We start from the raw sequence: 20,504 nt of genomic DNA on the forward strand, positions 1-20,504 counted from the left end.
ATTCATGTCTTCTGCCCATTTCTTCACTGGATTATTTGTTTTTTGGGTGTTGAGTTTGATAAGGTCTTTATAGATTTTTGAATACTAACCCTTTATCTGATATGTCATTTGCAAATATCTTCTCCCATTGTGTCGGTTGCCTTTTAGTTTTCCTGATGGTTTCCTTTGCTGTGCAGAAGCTTTTTATTTTGATGAGGTCCCAGTAGTTCATTTTTGTGTTTTTCTTTTTCAAAATTGCTTTGGCTATTCAGGGTCTTTTTTGGTTCCATACAAATTTTAGGATTGTTTATTCTAGCTTTGTGAACAATGCTGGTGCTATTTTGATAGGTATTGCTCTTAGTGCATTATTGTAAAGAGTAGGTGAACTCTGAATTCATAAAGTGGTGGTATTATTTTATGAGACTACTTCTCAAGGGGCTTCCCCAGAGCTCTTGCCTTGATGTTCTTTCTGCCCTGGGCCTTTATATTGTTTTATCAGGTAAATTCTCTTTCTTCTAAGTACATGGGTAAAATGAAGTTGGTTAGTATTATAGTGACTCAGTTTTCATTTACACATTTCTGTGATTATGTTGTTCCCTCCTGTCTTTCATGAGGGAGGCGTTTCAATGCTAGTTCACTCATTCAGCCTAGCGTGGCCATGGCTATTTTTGTTTTCCTGTAAACCCTTTGTTGTATCTTTCAAATACAGTGGCATTTGATCATATTATTGGCATTTCTCCTGAAATGCTAACAAAATATTTGGATATAAAAATGTAAGTTGAAATAAGCCTCCTGATTTAATGTTATTAGTAAACATTTATGTAGTACTTTATATTTACAAATTGCTTTACAATTATTTATTAGTTAATTGTACTGTTAAACAACATTAACCATCTGGCCAAATTAATGATTTCAAATTGTCCTACCAGTCGGTAGCTGAACAGTAAAAAGTAAAGTCATATTGGATTTTATTCTCATTGAACAAACTGTTTTGTCCTTCTCTTTTCTCTTCTGCACAACATAGTGCAGACTGACTTCAAAGGGAGGTTCAAATCAGAGGGAAAAAGAGGTCTGTTTTCTTTCTCCTATTGTCCTATAAATGTTGGCGTTCCCCCAGATTCATGCCAGACCTTCTGCACTGAAGAGCAGTCTTCCTCCCATGGAAAACCCCACATCTACTCCCACATATTCAGCTCCTGTCTCCTTATCTGTAATTCATCTGTGTTCCAAACTGTAATTCAGTACCTTTAAAAACATAATTTAATGTTTTTAAAGGTACTGAATTAGGTTTTAAATTTAAAGGTACTGAATCTTCAAGCTTTCTGGATTCAACTTGTTGGTGGTCGCTTTCACTCCATCTTCAATTATATTCATAATTCATATTTATTCTAATGTATATTTTTAATTATTCAAACTAACCATTACCATCATACTGTAAAGCAGGGTCTGACTTCAAAAAGTACTGTGTGCCTATACTCGCATCTTGTCTACACAGTCAGTTACCATTAAAGGATAATTTATTCTGCAGTCACTCCAACATTCATCTCCCTGCCATCAGTCCACAGTTTAGGTGCTGTGATAATGTGATTTCTAATAAGAAATATGTATTTGGTCACCATCCCAGTTTGGAATTTCCTGTGATGAGAACTATAAAGGTGTCTTTTGTTATGTTAATGAGGTTACTTTTGAAAAACACCTAAGATTGGGGGCTGGTTAGTAAAGGAGCCAACCATGTCATTTAGACACTTGGGATTTCCATTACTACTCCCAGTCTCCAGAGAGGGCAAGGGGCTGGAGACTGAGTTCAATCTCCAGTGGCCAGTGATTTAGTCAATCATGCCTATGTAATAAAACCTCCATAAAAACCCAAAAGGACAGGGTTCAGAGAATGTCTGGGATGGTGAGCACATGGAAATTTGGGCAGAGTGGCATGCTGGGAGAGAACATGGCACCTCTGTGCCCTTCCTCATGCCTTGCCCTCCGCATCTCTTCCATCTGGCTGTTCCTGAGTTATATCCATTTATAATAAAATGGTAATCTAGTAAGTAAAATATATTTCTGAGTTCTGTGAGCTACTGTAGCAAATTACTCACATCTAAGGAGGGGTTCAATGGAAATTCCATTCTATTGCACTGTCAGTCAGAAGTACAGGTGACAACCTGCACTGGTGATCGACATCTGAAATGGAGACAGTAGAAGCCAGTCTTGTAGGAATGAGGCCTTAACCTGTAAGATCTATTGCCCTCTCTAGGTAAATAGTCTCAGAATTAAGATTAATTGTAGGACACCTACCTGGTACATAGAATTGCTTGGTGATGTGGGAAAAACAGCCTCCATATATTGGAAATGTGTGCAGAATCATCGGTGCTTAGGATTTTGTTGCCTGAACAGTACAATATTCTCCAGATATTCAGAGCCCACGCCTCACACCATGGCTATACCAAACCTGCAGTGACGGCCCAGCCTAGAGAGTTTCAAGTCTTAGTGTTGTAGCTTGGTGGTAGTACTGTTTAGCCATCATCTCTCCTCAGGGAGAAAACGATATCTTGCTGCTTCTACCTTATGTTTTCCCATGTTTGCTGTCTACTTTTACTGTACCACTCACCTAAAATGCCTTTCCATTACCCTAAACCTGCTCATTTTTCAGACCTAGTCCACATCCTACCTCTTTCATAACATCCTTCCCAACTACCCAACCCTGATGTGATTGTCCTTCTCCTTTGAGTCTTTATGTTCCTAATGTGAACACTATTCTGGTCTGTTAACTACATATTGCTTTGTTACAATTCTTCTGTTACCTTTTGGATCTGTTATTTTATGATTACATTGCGTTTTAATTTTTCACATGTCTCTTTTTATCTATACTTGCTTTTCTTTGACAAAGACTTATAGCCCTTGTTCCACATATTTTATTTCAAAAAACATGTTTCAACTTTAAGCACTCACAAAATATCTCTTAATTGATACATATTAGAAGGTTAGGTGTTCTATTATTCCTAGGTGGATTGAATAAATAATTACCTTTAACCACCAGTATCACAATGAATAGTAGTCAGTATTTCAAACAAGTGTTGTTAAATTGTTATGTGTATGAATGATTAAAATAAGGGCTCTTTGAGCCTTTAAATTAGTCTCCTCATCCTTAGTTCCTACATCACTAGCTGATTCTTGAGGTCTTAAATTCAATGATCATGCCAAAAGACAACAAATGCTGTAAGTTCATTCACTTACTAACATTTCCATATCCTTTTCTAAGAATGAGATGGTAGTATGAGGAAAACAAGACATTCAGTAACTTCATGTTATTTGGTTAACAGTATAGTGTTTTTGACCAACATAAAAAGTTTTAAAACAAGCTTTGTTCTTAGGATATGGTGCTACAGACAGAGAAGAAATAGAAGACTGGCCCAAATTAGCAAAAACCCTGTGAAACTCTGTCTTAATGAATGGAAACAATTAGGAAACTAATTACAGTGGATCCCTACATAAGACTGTTGTAAAAGTGAAATTAAAGGACCTTGTAAGTTACTTTATGGGCCTTTAGTACATGTAGCCTGTTTTACGAGATCTGCCTTGGTTTGTTGCTTATTTGATATCTATCACAGTGAGACACACTGTAGAACTGTTTTACTGTATATAATTAATTTGCCATTTATCCAGCAAACATTGAGAGCCTCCTAACTTCAAACCATTATGCTAGGTAATACCGAAGTGAGAGCAGCTGTATATGGTTTTGTCCGCAGGGAGCTTATTCAGAACGAGAGAGTTCATCATATGGGCTAGAGTGAATGGCTATTCTAAATCCATTTTCAAAATCCAGTAAAGATTTTATAGAATATTTCACTTTAGTAATGAAATGTTAATGGTAATATAATGCACTTGGACCATTTCCTTAGGCTTTATTTTAGCAATTGTTCATGGGAAAGGCATAATTCAGGCATTTCTTCCTTGTCTCATGAAGCAGTCTGAGGTACCTTGGGAAATAACTTGTGTCCTTTCTTATTCATTGGAAGATAACAACATCAATAACAGAAAGTGTGTTGATTCTTTTTTGCATAAAGTCATTATCCAATTCTGTGGTAAATTTGGAAACTACAGACTGTGATGTTTTCCTTTAAAAACACTTCTGTAGGAAGGTTATTCTGAACAGCACTTAGTCCCAAAGGACAAACTTTAGGGAGGGGACACATAACTTCATGAGTATACTGACTTATGAATAGTTCCAGGAAATCTATTATAAACCAGAAAATTAGGTTTGAATGTAATCAACTTAAATATGAATGGCACTCTTTTTATCCAAATTAAACCACAGGATTAGAAACTTGTTCTTTTCCTTTGCAGGCAGGTCCTTAAAATAGTTTACTTAATAGATGAGGCCTACACTGTTTCTGATATGTTTTCCAGATGATGCAAATCTCCAACTACTGTGGTCTAGTATTTTAAAACCTGACTTTTAAGAAATGTATATTCAGTTTTAGTTCATCTCCTTTAGCATACATTTAGTGAAGATAAAAAAATCAATGTTATCCTTTTCATGTCAACTTAGAAAATTGATTTATTGCTTACCTTTATCTTCTCTGAAATAGAATAGGTTAAAATTTCCTTGTAGGTTGTAATTTTTAATGCTTTAAAAGTTTTGCTTCTCTCTCAACTTTATATTGAATCTCTAAGTAGTTAAATAATAGGGGTCTTACATGAGATTTACAAGGCCTTATACCATTTTCAGTGGGGGCATTGGGGAACAATGGATGGCAAAAATCTTATTTTGATAGGGAGCAGAGAGAGCTTTACAAACTTATTTCTAATTTAATTTAGTCATTACGTCAAACTAAGGTGTACTAGTTTGGGGAGAATTCATTAGGAAAAGGGAAAGCATTAAGGAAACTCATACATAAAATATGTTTTTAAAAAGCTAGGAATATCATTTATTTGTACTATTGAATAAATTCAAATTTTAACAGAGATTGAGATTTTATTTTTATTTTTATAGAGGTTTCCATGAACTGTAAAGGACATCCAGTTTTTATACAATACTATAAATGGCAGTTACATCTTTGCATTTAGAAATTATAGAACATAGGCCTTTCTTAAAGTAAGCAAATGAAGTTATTTCAACTCCCTACAAGTTATTCTGACCTAATTTGATACGTTAATGCCCAGAAAATGATTGTTTATCTTTACCAAAATTATATCATTGTTAATACAGTATGCCACTTAGAACCCCTGAAACCAAATGTTACGTACATAATATATAAAATAGAAATAGAAATATATATATAGAAAAAGAATTATGCTAAAATATATTTTTTAAATATGTAGAAACATAGTTATAGCTATGAAAATCCATACTCAATACTATTACATATCAGTGCTTGCCATCATGAATTAACAGTTTGGTGGCTTGCTTCAGCCAAGAATTGGTTGTATGATTAAGATAACTAGCTATAGATGCAGTTTATCCAGCTATTTCTCTGAGAATTCAAATGAATGTTCTTTTTGTAAGGTGGTTGATTTCTTGTACTACTACTAATGCGGTGAAAGGAGTCTTTCCAAGATCAAGAACAAGCAGCAAAACCCTTAATTTGAATTTATAGCCTTCAGAGGCAAGCTGCAACACAACTTAACTGTCCGAGCAATTTATTTTAATTAATATGATTTGTGCTATATATTTAAGTAGGAGAGTTATATACCAACAAATGGGACAACTAAGAATGCTAACAGTAACATTTTAAATAGTTATGGCCTAGGGAAAACATAAACGGAAGCACAGCCATCAGTAGTTATGGAAGCTGAACTTTTCCGTAACCAGTAAATCATCCATATCTCCATAGAGACTTCATTTCCACCCGTGGATTTTTTTTTTAATTACAAGAGTTTAGATAAAAGGCCAAGGTCACGCTATTTGCCTAGCATTTAGTGCTGATGTAGAAGAAATGCCCTCTGTTAAGAGAAGTGTCAGGAATACTATATATTGCCAGAGCGCATTGCTGATTTTTCTTAGAGTAATGTATAATTTAATGAATCAAAAGAAAAAGGTCTTTTTTTTTTAGTTAAATTTGACACACCTGAAAATATTCACAGACTGTGTTCTAGAGACATTTAGTGTCTACTGCATTTATGAAACTGCTATGTTAAAAGGTACTTAAGTTATATTAAGCAATACTATTCTTGGTCTAAAAATTATATTTAAAAAAATCCTCTTCATCAAGGAAAGAATTACATATTTACAACCCCAATATTTGCAGAAATTGAGTGCATTTTTACTAGCTTGTGTAAAGCTGATGACAACACAAGGATCAGCACTGCACAAACCACTTCTGGGGATAATGATCTGAATGAAAACTCTATTTAGAAACACATGGTCTATCAGCGAAAGATCCTGTTTGCAACCTTTGTTATTCAAATTAGTAGTAACATCATATTTATAAAAGGATTTGAAATATGGACCTAGTTTATATTTTGCTTGAAATTGGCAAAGAATTTAGAAAGATTAGAACTGTTGTAGAATCCAGGAGAAAATGAGAGCTCTACATTATTAATGCCATTACTCTTCATTGAGTCACTGACTGTATGTTCTTATTCATACAGGTTTCAAAGTTCTTTTCCTTTCATTCATTCAGTAATCAAACTACTTACCAAATGCCTACTATGTGCTGGTACTGTGGGGGTATGGAGCCTATAATAATAATCACTAGTACTTATTTAGCAATTTGAATATGCTAGGCAGTATTCTTAGTACTTTGCATATATTAATTCATTTAGCTCTCACAGCAACTTTAAGAGGTAAGTTAACTATCATTGCCACAGACCAAGAGTTACCCAAGTCACACAACTGGATAGTGATGGAGCCAATATTCTAACCCAAGCAGCTGACTCCACTAGTCCTCTTACCCGATATGGTACATGTACCGCAACCTAGGTCTGTCTCTGTGTCTTGTCTCCTATAACAGTAAATGTTAGCTGCTCTCGTGGAGCTCCCAGTTTAACAACATTTTATATCCACTCTGTGTATTTAAAAAAATCGATGAGGGACACACACACTCTCTCTCTCTCTACTCCCCATGCCAGGCCAGGATTGGGAGAAGTGATTTGAGAACATGGCAGATCCTTTTGAGTTGAGGTGCCATCATTTTCACAGTCATGGCAAAGTAGGAGCATCTCAAAATAACTCCCATTGCCTCATCTCCTTAAGGATGATGGCATCGCTTCCTCACTTCCTTTCCTCATCCCTGAGGAACTAATAAGAAATACTGCTTCCTTTAACTTCATGCTGGCATCAAGGAGGTTAAGAGGCAGGCAAGCAAGATCTTTGCCCTCATAGAATTTATATTAAAGTGGATATCAAAGTTATTTCAGTAAGATTTTTCATCGCATGGCCCTTCAGTAAACTATGGTGCCCTCTTTAATAGCTCACAAAATATGGAGTACATCATGCGTCTAGACTTGGTCATTCTTTCCAAGATTCTTGGATTGATCTCTTCGTGCTGTTTCACCTTAGGATATTTAACATGAAATCACCACTGCAGTGTGGGACTCCCATAGATGAATTTTAATAATTTATCACTTGAACTTTTGAAAATCGTTCTCTCTACATAAAAAAAAAAAACAAAATCAAAAGACAAAACAAGGCCAACACTTCAATGTGGGTGCAAGCTTTGGCAAAATGCATAAAGGTAACACTAAGTCTAAGGTAAATTGAAACTCTAAGCACATTTTGTTTGCATTCCTTCCTTATTTCTAATTTAATAAATGTTTCCCAGAATGAAGTTTGTAATACGTACATATGTATTTTATATATATTTATATATATATTTATACACACACACACACACACATATATAAAATGCTTAGTTATTCCCTTTTGGGTTCTGTGTCAATTGTGTACATTTCATAAATATAAACATAAGACATATTTGCTAAGGAATTACATTTGTTGATGTGGCAGCCCCATGGCTTAAAGTATAAAAAATTCATACCTTGTCAATTATGAATTGCATTTCTCCCATTTGTATAGAATATGGAACTTGTTTGAGTACTAGCTAAAAATGTACGTGATACTATTTCAGATGTGAGTATTGCTTACCAAAAAAAAAAAAACCACCCTGCCTTAAGAGGTCAAACATCCAAAAACTATAATCCTTATAAATAAATTGCAAAAAGTCTGTCCTTTGCTCATTTATTCAGCTTTCTTCTTATTACATCCAATTACCAACCCTATGAGTTCATTTCCTTTGATTTATCTTTTAGTCCAATGAGTGTCATAATAGAAAGGCAGCATGAATACCCTTTAATACTTATGGATATTTTTCAAATTTAAACATCTTCCTTGCTAAGCAGAATTTATGCACTGACTAACTCCCACAGCTATCACCCTGGATGCCCTCTTCCTATTTCATTACCATTTTGTGGATGAACATATCACTGGTAAGGTATTTATCTTGATAGATAGCCAAAAAAGTCTTGCTCCAAAAAGCTATGCCATGTTTCTAGCCCTTGTTTATGAGGGAGGCATCTTTCAGCAAAGCTGCCTGCACTAAATGGTGGTCCAACTCATATCATTGCTATTTTCCCTGAGTAAAATCTGATATATTCTGTTAATTTAACTAGAAACTGGCCCTTTATTCTGTCTTCCCAATTATCTTACCCATTATCTCTCATACCCTAAAATCATATCATTCTCCAGAGAATAGCTTATTTCTCCAAACATCCTTGTCTCATTGCTTCCAGATAACTATCTGTGACTCTTTTTCCCTTTCAACTGCTTATAGTCATTTTAACATGTGTCATCACAGCTTAAGGTGTGATTATATCTAATAATACTTTACTATTGCAGTGGGTGCACCACAGTTACCACCACATACAGAAAATTCTGCCTGACATTTCCAGAGCTTTTTTGCACTAGAGTAAGTCAAGTACCGTGTTACCTCTTTCTAGACTGCCTGGTGAATAACCCAGTACAACTACCAAATGTCCTGAAAGAAGGCCTTACTACTTTGGACAACCTTCTTCCTCACCTTCATAGCCCTACAGAACTGCCCCTTATTCCTCTTTTCTGACTTTATCTCCCTAATTTAAATTCTAACTTCAAGTGTATGAGTTGACTAGACTATAAATAGTTGACTATTAAAATTAACTTCCCAACAGAACCCATTTATCGACCAAGTTAAACAAATTTCTTCTGTACTTAACAGAGCCCTGCGTTGGGCTCTGTGCTGACAGCTCAGAGCCTGGAGCCTGCTTCACATTCTGTGTCTCCCTCTCTCTCTGCCCCTCCCCTGCTTGCACTCTGTCTTGTTCTCTGTCTCTCAAAAATAAATAAACATTAATTTTTTTTTTTTTATTTTAGGTTGATTTTTTTTTTTCCCCTAAGGAAATAGTTAGGAAGCATTAAAAAATAAAATCAGGGGAGCCTGGGTGGCTCAGTCGGTTAAGCGGCCGACTTCGGCTCAGGTCATGATCTCGCCGTCCGTGAGTTGGAGCCCCGCGTCGGGCTCTGTGCTGACAGCTCAGAGCCTGGAGCCTGTTTCAGATTCTGTGTTTCCCTCTCTCTGACCCTCCCCTGTTCATGCTCTGTCTCTCTCTGTCTCAAAAATAAATAAAAGTTTAAAAAAATTTTAAAATAAAATAAGATAAAATAAAATAAAATCATTTAGGAGATTGAGATATTTAGTAAGCAAAATCATTCTAATTTTTTCTATCTTGCTCAGCTATTCTATTTGCCATAACCTATGAATTTGGCCAAATGCAGTAAGTCAAATTCAGTTATAGGCAGTTGACATTCAGAAGCCATCTTCACTGATGAACTCATTGTAATGAGTTCCTGCTACTATATTACAATTCTCATTTCCCCATAAAATTTATTAAATTTTATTTACTATCAAAATCCATCATTGATCCAACAATATGCAGTAGAATGAATAATGTCTAATGATGTTTAACATGCCTAATTTTGTTGTAAATTAAGCTATTAAAAACAAGGTCTTTGCCAGCCCTTTCATTTATAGGTGATGGGGTCTACTCAAGAGGATCTTACTCAACAATTCAGGATTATCATTTAAAAAAATGTAAAATGCTTGTCATAGGCCAGTTCTTCTTTAACATTAGCTAGAAAATGAATTCTTTTGGAAGAATACCTTGGGAATGGAGTACATTAATGACCCAGTGGGATAAACACTTGACCACCAAAAAGCACTGCATTTGAAAGATTGCTTTTTCTCAACCTAACCGTGCTTTGTACAACATAAACAGATTCATTACTGCTGAGATATGCTGCATCTCTAATTTCATTTTCACAAAACTTCAACACACCTCCATAGAATCCAGATTAGTTTTCTCAGTAAATAACTATGACATTACCATTATTAGTGTTCATAGGAAGTCCCTATTTGAAAGCACAACAGGGAAATTACTAGACAGTATCTTCACCCCCAGCAAACACATAAAAATACAAATACACGCCCATAGATAATAAAACACTGGAAAATGATAAGGATAATCAAGAAAATGCTATATCTTCACCTGTGGTTTAGCTATTCAGCCAACTTTAAACAATTTTATAATACCATTTATTATTTTTAAAATATAGGAAAATGTTAGCAATCAAATATTATGAGAAAAGTGTCAACCTAATTATGAAATGAAATTAAGCTGTCAAGCAATAAAATACTGTGAATCATTAATCTAAATTCTATATTATACACAAGGAGAAGAGATTCCAGATAAAAGGCTCAAACTGCATAGTGTGAAATATTTCACTTTAACCTGTTCCTAAAATCTTTTCTGGTTTTCTTTTCTGGGTTTTTCTCTTTTTTAATAGCTCAAATGTTTAGTAATTAGAATTCCATTCCCATTCATTTGCTACTGACCTAGCGTTGCCTGTGGGATCTGAAAATCGATTTCATGAAGTACAGCCAACCTTTTTATAGAGAAGAGCCCTTTCTAAAATCCCCTAAATTCCCTTAAGCTTTGAAATTCTTGGTGTTCTGTTGTGGAATCTGTTAATATCACAGAGAGAAATTGCAGAAAGATACTAATGCAGGGCTATGGGTGCCTATGCTTCAAGCCATGATGCTGTCTGTGGTCAAATGGGTTGGTATTATAATTTGCTAGGCAATGGTAAATAACGAGTCTAGTCTCCTTTCAAAAATGACTCAGCTACTTAGTGAATGTGTCTTAGAAGCTATACAAATTTTCTAAAACAGATTACTGAACAAAATATTGGTATATAGAAATAAATACTTTTGGACTATCTACTATGAGTCAGGCAATATATTAGGTGCAGGAGATAACAGTGAATATGGTAATTATTGCCCCTTCCTTTATGGATGTTATATCTGTCTCAAAGAGAAATTTTGGACAAGTAATCAAATAAAATGAATGAGTGGCAGTACTACAAAAGTCAATATTCAGGTTCTTTAATAATTTTTATAGTTTTTCTATATGGATCCTGCATATTTTTATTAGGATTTTTCCTAAAGATTTTATGGTACATATGTTAGTATTATTCAGAGAATTTTTTCTACTATCTCTACTGTTTCTTATTGGTATATTGATATTTTTTGATTTTTTTTTGTATTTAACAGCCTTACAGATTTCTGTTTAAAAGGATTTTATGTGGCATTTTTGAACTTTCTAAGAAATATTCTCTGCAGTTACTAATGACTTTTCCCTTTCCCCCTCCAGTAGTTATTCCATTAATTGATTTGTGTGTTGTTGCACCAGCCAGAAATTCTAGAATAATGTTGAATAACAACATTGGGAATTCCATCCCTCCTTGATTTTAATGAGCTCAGTTTATATAATTAGTATTACATGATGTGCTCTTTCTAGATACCCTTTTTTTTTATGAGAAGAAAGTATACTTCATTGTTTCCCTTAAGATGTTGTTTATTAGGAATTTTTTCCCCTAAGTTCTTAATTATGATCTCTCTCTCTCTCTCTCTCTCTCTCTCTCTCTCCCCCCCTGCCCCCCTTTCTCTCTGTATCACTTTAAATATTTTTTTTCAAGAGGAACATTTAGGTGCTACAAGTTTTAACTTCCTCAATAACTGAGAATTCTATTACCATCACATATAAACAATATTTAGGAGGGCATACAATTCTTAGGTTACAGGTTTCTGCCTTAAAATGCCACAGACCATTGGGAATACAGAATTGTACAGCCACTTTGGGAAGTGTTTTGGCAATTTAGGGGAAATTTACACTTACACAAAACCCTATAAACACGTTTATGGCAGCTTTATTCATAGTAGCCCAAACCTGTAAACTATACAGGTGTCCTTAAATCCTTCCATACAATGGACTATTACTCAGCCATAAGAAGGAAAAAACTGTTGGTTCATACAACAGGTTGGGTGAATTTTAAATGCATTTTCCTAAGTGAAAGAAGAAAGACTATATATGCTAAAGAAGACAGTGGCTATGGGTTGTGTTGATTTTTTTTTAATGTTTATTTATTTTTGAGAGCTAGAGACAGCATGAGTTGGGGAGGAGCAAAGAGAGAGGGAGACAGAGAATCCCAAGCAGGCTGTAGCTATCAGCACAGAGCCTGATGTGGGGCTCGATCTCAGGAACACCAATATCATGACCTGAGCTGAAGTCAGATGCTTAATGACTAAGCCACCCAGGTGCCTCCCCTATTGTGTGATTTTATTTTATATGATACTCTTTAAAAGGTGAAAGTACAAGGAGGAAAACATATCCGTGGTTGCCAAGGATTGTGAATGGGAGGAGACATTATCCATAAAGGGTAAGTCTCATTTTCTGTAGGGAAGTGTAATGATGGGCACATGACTCTGCATTTGTCAAAATGTACAGAATGTACACAACTAAGGGTGCATTTTATTGTATGAATACCACAAGATCTACTGGGAGGTGGGGGCAAATATGGAATGCAGATGGCGACAAAAGAAATCTAGCTATATCGCAATTGAATCACATTAACTACACTGAAGGGAATGGGGGAGAAAGAAGCTAAGCAAAGAAACTCTGGAAGGCAAGCAGCATTTTGACTGGATACTTTAAGGCTAAGGACAAAAAGACCTGTTCACACACATCATTCTCTAGTTGGTAATTTGTTTCTTAGAGAGATATGGATTAGGAAATTTAAAACTGCTCTTTTAAATTTTAGATTTTTTTTTAGATTTTAAAGGTATTCTTAGATGCTTTTAAAGTTATTTTCATTTATGCTTATATACTGGAGTTTGAGTTAAGAAATAAATTACAGAAAATGGACTCAGATTTCTTACTATCAGAGGAAGAAGTTACAAAAAATAGAGGAAGGCTAGAATAAGCCCTATGGTGTTGGATTAAAATTGGAGATATCACTATGAACTTATTCTTTTTAATGTACACGTAAGTGACACAGAAATGAACTCTGATAGGTGTGTATGCATGAGCCAGTATCCATACCTGTATTTCCTAGGTTCATCCACTGAAGAGGTCTAGAAGGTGCCTGAGTAGCAATGAGCAAAGCCAGCACCCAAGTCTTGGCTTCTAAATTCCATTCTCTAATGAAAGAAATGGGACTCTTTTGGGGTAATACCTGACTCTAGGGCTGTGGCAGGGAAAACACAATGTAAGCCATCCTGAAAAAGTTGCCAGTTGCCAAAGTCAGAACAGCTTGAGCAACAAGATAAATATCGACAGCACTGGATGGTAACTCCATAATAAAATAAATATTCATGAATCCATATGACTATAAAGAAACAAGTGAATAAATGGGGCAGAAGTGATAAATAATGATTCCACTTGATAGATATGAAGGATTGAGGGAAATAGCAATTATTATTAAAATACCACAGTGATAACTGCCACACAATGTATGCTAAAATTAGTGGGTGAAAGTTTATGCAAAAATAGGATATTTGCATTAGATCAAAGCATCTCCCCCAAATATTTAAAAATTATAAAGGAAAAGTAGTAACCTTGGTAGAGAATCCTAACAAACACCAGATTAATCAAGTGACCAAGAGTAATATCACCAGTAGTCAGACATCCTGATAGTATTCAATCCCTGATGTGATAGACCAAGAGAGGCATGTGACTTTCCTTCTATGACTTTCCTTCCCAGTAATGCACACTTTTTTTTAGTGCTTTTTTTTTTTTTTTTTTTGAGAGAGAGAGAGAGAGAGAGAGAGAGAGAGAGAGAGAGAGAGAAGGGGACAGAGGATTCAAAGCAGGCTCTGCACTGACAGCCTGATGAGAGGCTCAAGTTCACAAACCATGAGGTCATGACCTGAGCCGTTGTCCGATGCTTAACTGCTTAATCAACTGAGCCACCCCAGCGCCCCTCCAATAATGCTCATTCTTAAACTAATCACAAGAAAGCATCAGACAAACCCAAACTGAAGCACAGTCTACAAAAAAACTGACCATGAACCTTCAAGAGTTTATAAGGCCATCCGAGACAAAGACTGGAGAAGACAAAGGAGAAATGACAACTAAATGCAGTATGAGCTCCAGGAACAACAAAAGGACATTAGTGGAAAAACTGGTGAAATCTGGAAAAGTTCTGTACTTTAGTTAATAGTAGTGTCCCAAGGTTAATGTCTTAGTATAGATGAATGTTCTTTGGTTATGTAAGGCGTTGAACATAAGGAGTATCTGAGTGAAGGTATATAGGAAATCTGTGTACTGGTTTTGCCACTTTTCTCTAAGTCAAAAATACAAAAAAAAAAAAAATATGGTGCTAAAATAATGTTGTATATGTGCCATCATCTTGTGGCACCGCTGCTTGAAGTTTAAGGCCAGTCTAATTTTTGTCCCTTTTTAGATAATCTGCTTTACCTTTTTCCTGTATGGATGCTTTAAATCTGTTTTCCTCTTTCTTGAAAATAAGTCTTATAATATCATTAATTTGATTTTCTTTAGTGCCAATTTAAATCATTCCTCCTACCCCCAAATGTTATCCACTTCCATTTTCACTTTGGCCTCTTGTTATATCTCATTGTTTGTCTTTTTGTCTTTACAGATTGTAACCTAAGGATTATCCACAGAGGGTTTGCCTTCCATCTACCGAGGATATACCAGGAAAGTGTTCTAACATTTTGGTGTGATCGCTATATTAAGCATATTAACACGTGTGTGTGTGTGTGTGTGTGTGTGTGTGTGTTTCCAGAGTGATTTTTACTTTTCCTTAAGCTGGAGCCTCTTTTCACAAGTACTATTTGAGTTCTTTGGATCATTCATCTTCAAAGTAGGAGAGATTTCTATATCTAGACCGTTTTCATTATCTTGTGGAAAACCACTGACAACAAATATACTGATTGATTTTGGAGTTGGAGTTTTTTTCGAAGAGATTTTATTAGGGACTGTTTGGTAGAGCCCATTTTAAGTCAGAAGCTACCTACCCAAAATGTCTGCATTTTCGAATTAGTAATTTTAACATTATCTCTCAAGATATTTCTTTGGAGAAAGAATATTTGTAAGCATTATATCTGGAATTCCTGTACTCCAGAATCAGAAAAAAGAATGCAAAGCACTAATTTCTACGTCACAGGATAATTAAAGCAGGAGATTTGCTATTTCTCCATAAAGAGAATTATGAAGTTAGATAGTGGCCTGGAAACCAGTGAAGCTGATTGCAAAATGAATATTTAAAAGCCCCTCTGATTTAATGTGCTCTTGTTTCCATTCCCGTTATTCTTTACAAAGACAAAGAGTCCTCTGTAAATATTGCTTTAAGGATTATCAGGCTTCAATTTTCAAATTCATCCGAAGGCCATAATTTAAACCATAATATTGGCTTTACAAATGTAAACAGTGATTGAACCCCTTTCCTTCAGCTAATAGGAATGCCAATGAAATTAAAGTCAATTAAATAATTGCTTTATTAACCTAATGTATTACTTCTGTAAGACATGCTGTGGCATATCCAGCCAGGAGGAGAGCTAGAAGAGAACAAACCTACATCAACGTAAGGAGAATGGAAACCAGCATATTTTAAAAACTTGATGCAGTGGGAAGAGTTGCAATATTGATCCATCCATTTCTACGTTGTAGTGTAACACTGGCTAAAGATGGAAAAGTCCTAAGAGCGTTTTAAGGTTTTCATTTGATTTAGATTATATTTAGTAGGGGACAAATTATGTCTACAGGTTAGGTCTAACTTGACTTTTCTCATCTTTCTGCCTTCTGGACACCAGCTGCAGGGAACTGACTTCACCTCCTCAGACTAAAGCCTAGTTGCATCTCTTAGTGACTCACTACTGCTGACAGAATGATGTTTAAACTTTAAACTCCTTATCAGAACTTATAAATCCCTTGATGATTTGAATCCTACTTACAGATCCAGCCTCATTTACCACTATGCTCCTTCCATCCTACCCCTTAGGAGGACCTTCAGCTCTCACTGCAGACTCTGCTGGTTCACTGATTTTTCAGGATGTAAGTTGAAACATCCCCTCTTCAGCCAGAGAAAACTTTTCTCTGTCCACCTCTGTTTCCAGCCTCTTCCTCTGCTTCCCCCAGGCAAGTTATCCCATTTTTTTCTTTTATGATAATACAGAATTACGTGTTTATTTACTTCTAATATTACATACCTTGAGAGATTGGTTTTACTTATTTTGTAGATGTCTTTCTCTCCCACTGTGTTGTCCCCTTCCTTTACAAGGGCAGGACTAGATCAATTATTCCAACAATATCAGAACTTAGGGAAGTACCTGGTACCTATGAGTAAATAGGCAGGTATCTCTAGAAAGATACAGAACAAGTTCTTAGTAGTTACAGCCTTTCTTATAGCTCATGTCCCTCCTGCTCTGCCCCAAATTTTGTTAAGGTCCTGAGCACAAAAAAAAAACAATTTTTTTTTCGTTTTGATTTTTCTTTTTTTTTTTTTTTTAATGTTGTTTTTGAGCGAGAGAGAGAGAGAGACCACGCATGAGTGGGGAAGGGGCAAAGAGGGAGGGAGACACAGAAGCAGGCTGCAGGCTCTGAGCTGTCAGCAGAGACAGCTTGAACTCACCAACTGTGAGATCATGACCTGAGCCAAAGTCAGATGCTCAACTGACTGAGCCACCCAGGCATCCCTTGTTTTGTTTTTTCTGACACAGGTTCAGACTACACCAAAAGTACAGCCAGAGTTTGCTTCTTTGGAAAGCTTTTATAGATGTTAAGGATGGAAGAAGGAAGAAAGGAGGAAGCAGAGCAAAGGATTACCCTCCTTTGGTGCTGATATGCCTTCCATGTATATTATCTCATTTAATCCAAAAACACTATTCAGAATAAATATTATCATTCCCATTTTTACAGTTAAGAAAACTGTGACTCTAGGGGCGCCTGGATGGCTCAGTTGGTTAAGCATCCAGCTTCAGCTCAGGTCATGATCTCACGGTCTATGATTTCAAGCCCACGTCGGGCTCTGCCTGACAGCTCAGAGCCTGGAGCCTGCTTCAGAGTCTGTGTCTCCCTCTCTGTGCCCCTTCTCCACTTGTGCTCTGCCTCTCTTGCTCTCAAAAATAAATAAAACATTAAAAAAATATTTTAAAAACAAAATGTGATTCTTTATATAATTTGTATCAGGCCACTCATCTGACCAGTTACCAAGCTGGAATTTAAGTTTGACTTGACTCATTCAAAACTCAATTCTTTTCTTAAAATATGGGAACTAAAGAAATTTTAGTTCTACAAAACTGTAATGGCCCATTCTGTGAGTATTCTAAACTTGATGCAGTTTTGGTTTTCAACTTTAAACATGAGGATTCAGAAATGTTTGCCTCTCGTTTCTATTATACTTAGCTTCATTTGGTAGTTATTCATCTATTGGGTATTTATTAGACATTTACAAAGGCCCAGCAATAAGCTGGACACTTGGAGAGTAAGCATGCCTGAGACACACACAATTTCTCTACTCAAGAAATTCCTTCACCATTTTCTTAGAGGCATTCTCATTCTGGAAAGCCAGCCTACTTGCTATCCCATTTATGGTTTCTCTATTTTTTTTTTCTGCCTTTAAACAAATTAACCCTCATACAAACATACACCTCATAGTCTTTATATTAATATTTTTCCTGTTTTCTGTTCTTATTCCAAAAGAAATACATGCTTCGTCTTCTTCACGGTCAACAAAATCTACTGTTTATATAAGTAAATATTTAAGAAGATTATGTATAGATTTTATACTATTATCACATAAATTAGATTAAAAAGGAGTGACATTAATTTTATAAAATGCTTATATTATGTGTATGTATACACACGCACATATATATACACACATCCACACACATATATATATATATAAGTACATATATGCATTTGCATAATCTTTAGAAAGTATTAGACTTTAAATGCACAGGTCAGAGTAAATTTAGTCTTTGGAATCTATTTAAATCAGAATGAAGGGACTTCCCAAATGAAAAACTGGCAGCTAGATGTATCAGTTTTCTATGTAACAAACCACCCCAAATTTAGTGAATTAAAATAACACAATTTATTATTTCTCACAGCTCTGAAGAAAATTCTGTTTGTCCTGCCTAGACTCACTCATGTGGCCCTTGGCAGCTCAACTGGATGGGCTGGGTCTCTGTCTGGCCTGTCATACCGGTCTTCTTCACAATATGGTGGTGTCAAGATTCCAAGACCATAGCCACAGTGTAGGTATTAAGATTCTGCTCTTACCACATTTACTGATGTCCATTGACCAAAGCAAGTCATTTGGCCAAGCTCAGACAAAGTGTAGGATGCTCGGAATTGTGATTCATGGAGAGGCAATTATTCCAATAATCTACCACACTGAGTATCTTTATAGCATACTTAAAATTATATCACATATACTTCTAAGGCTGAGGATATGCTTAATTAGCTACACAGAGCCTTGAGGATTCTGACGACTTATTGATGGATATACATCAAAAGAATATATAAAGTTTGGTTTAGAGATATATACATACGTTTAAGTGCTTCTCTGAATTTACAAAGAAACTACATATTAAATATTTCTCATCTATTGATTCTACATGCCTTTGGATGCCCACCACACGTTCACCTGTAGCTGCTGAATCAGATGCTCAAGTCTTTCCATTATTTCATTTTTCCTCAAATTCTAAGTGCCTACAAGGACTGCTCGTATATCCTGGTTTTTATTCAGCAATTAATATTCAACAACTCTCCATTCACCAATGTAAGCTGGCCAATTCATAGTACCTAGACTGCATGTTCTGGACAAGCACAGATCCGAATCCATATAAATTCCTAGGGCAGTTTATTATGATTCTTAAAAAGTAGAGATTCCAAAGCATCTTTTTAAGGTATTGGCATAGAAAAGCGTATAGGACTTAAAATTAGAAAACATGAGCTTCAGCTTTATCACTGACCATCAAGTCACTTAATCTCTCAGCAATTTAGTTTCCTAATCTAGAAAAAGAAAGCAATAGTAATAGTAGGTACTTTATAACCTTATTTGGAAGATTAAATGATATGATTTAATGAAGGGCTGTGCAGAATTATACAAATGTATTACAGGCCTGCAGTGCCTTACCAGAAACCACTGAGGTCATTTTCAGAATTCAGACTTATTTAAATTTTAGACAGGTAATACAAAGCATATTTTGTTTATTAACATTCCTACCATAGTGTAGGATAGTACCCTATACCAGACACATTAATATATCTGCAGCAAAACATTTAAGTGGAGTGAATTAAGACTATAAGTTTATAAAGGCTTTTAGTTTAAGAGCTTTTGTATCTCAGAACTGCAGATAAGGGATTGTGGGTTTCTATTTTATGTTTTTAATAAGTTAAGGCCATTTTTAAGTTTTGAAAAATGGTACAAAACCTTTAATAGTTAAGATTGGCTTTATATAGTTATAGATGACTCATACCTTTGTTTTTATAATTTTCTTTCCTTATCGATATAGGATCTTCATAAAGTAATGAATAATATTTACATTTGGAAGAAAGAAGAGGGAAGAAGATTAAAAAAAAAAAAGAAAGAAGAGGTAAGAAGAGATTTTAAGGGCAATGAATGGAAGTGATAGTGAATGCATGATAAATAAGCCAGTCGGTAGGTGTTGAATTAGTTTACCTATGGAATATATAATCAGTGGGAAAATATACATGAAAAGTACACTGTAAAGTTAAGAAAGCTATGTACTGTGTGCCCTGCATTTTACTTAATATTTGTAGGGAAACATTCAATATAAAATCTCTCTGGCCTCCAGCACAGAGATAGAACCAACATGTAAAAATGAACAAGTCATTGAACACAAAGCGTTCTCCATTGTTTTAGAAATTTTAAAAGGTATGGATATGAAAAAAAGGTCAGTATGGATAGGAGCTGCCAAAGAAGGTTTTACAAAGTAAGTGGTACTTGAAGGATAGCTTCAGTTTGGATAGAGAAAAGATAACTGAGCAACAATGTCATGTTAAGCAAAGATAGGAGAGTAGTAACGTGTTCCAGAGGCAGAGAAGGACCAGTGTATATAGAACAACAAATGAATCTGAAATCATGCAGTAGAGCCATTTGTGGAGGGATATAAAAGCCTAGAGGGAATAGTTGGACTTGATGGATCATGTAATAGGAAATC

General features: G+C 35.4%; 1 protein-coding gene and 1 long non-coding RNA gene across 11 annotated transcripts in view; one reads left to right on the top strand and one right to left on the bottom strand.

Moving 5' to 3' along the window:
• KIAA0825 (KIAA0825 ortholog) overlaps positions 1 to 20,504 on the bottom strand; it is a 382,909-nt gene that overhangs the window by 13,188 nt on the left and 349,217 nt on the right. The window lies entirely within an intron of this gene.
• LOC106968911 (uncharacterized) overlaps positions 18,429 to 20,504 on the top strand; it is a 56,008-nt gene continuing 53,932 nt past the window's right edge. For all 7 annotated transcript variants that reach the window (XR_008291184.1, XR_008291255.1, XR_008291612.1 and 4 more), the window contains exons 1-2: positions 18,429 to 18,572; positions 19,836 to 19,916. This is a non-coding gene — a long non-coding RNA (uncharacterized LOC106968911). The remainder of the gene's footprint in view (positions 18,573 to 19,835; positions 19,917 to 20,504) is intronic.

Source organism: Acinonyx jubatus, chromosome A1 (genome assembly GCF_027475565.1).
Source record: "Acinonyx jubatus isolate Ajub_Pintada_27869175 chromosome A1, VMU_Ajub_asm_v1.0, whole genome shotgun sequence".
NCBI lineage: Eukaryota > Metazoa > Chordata > Mammalia > Carnivora > Felidae > Acinonyx > Acinonyx jubatus.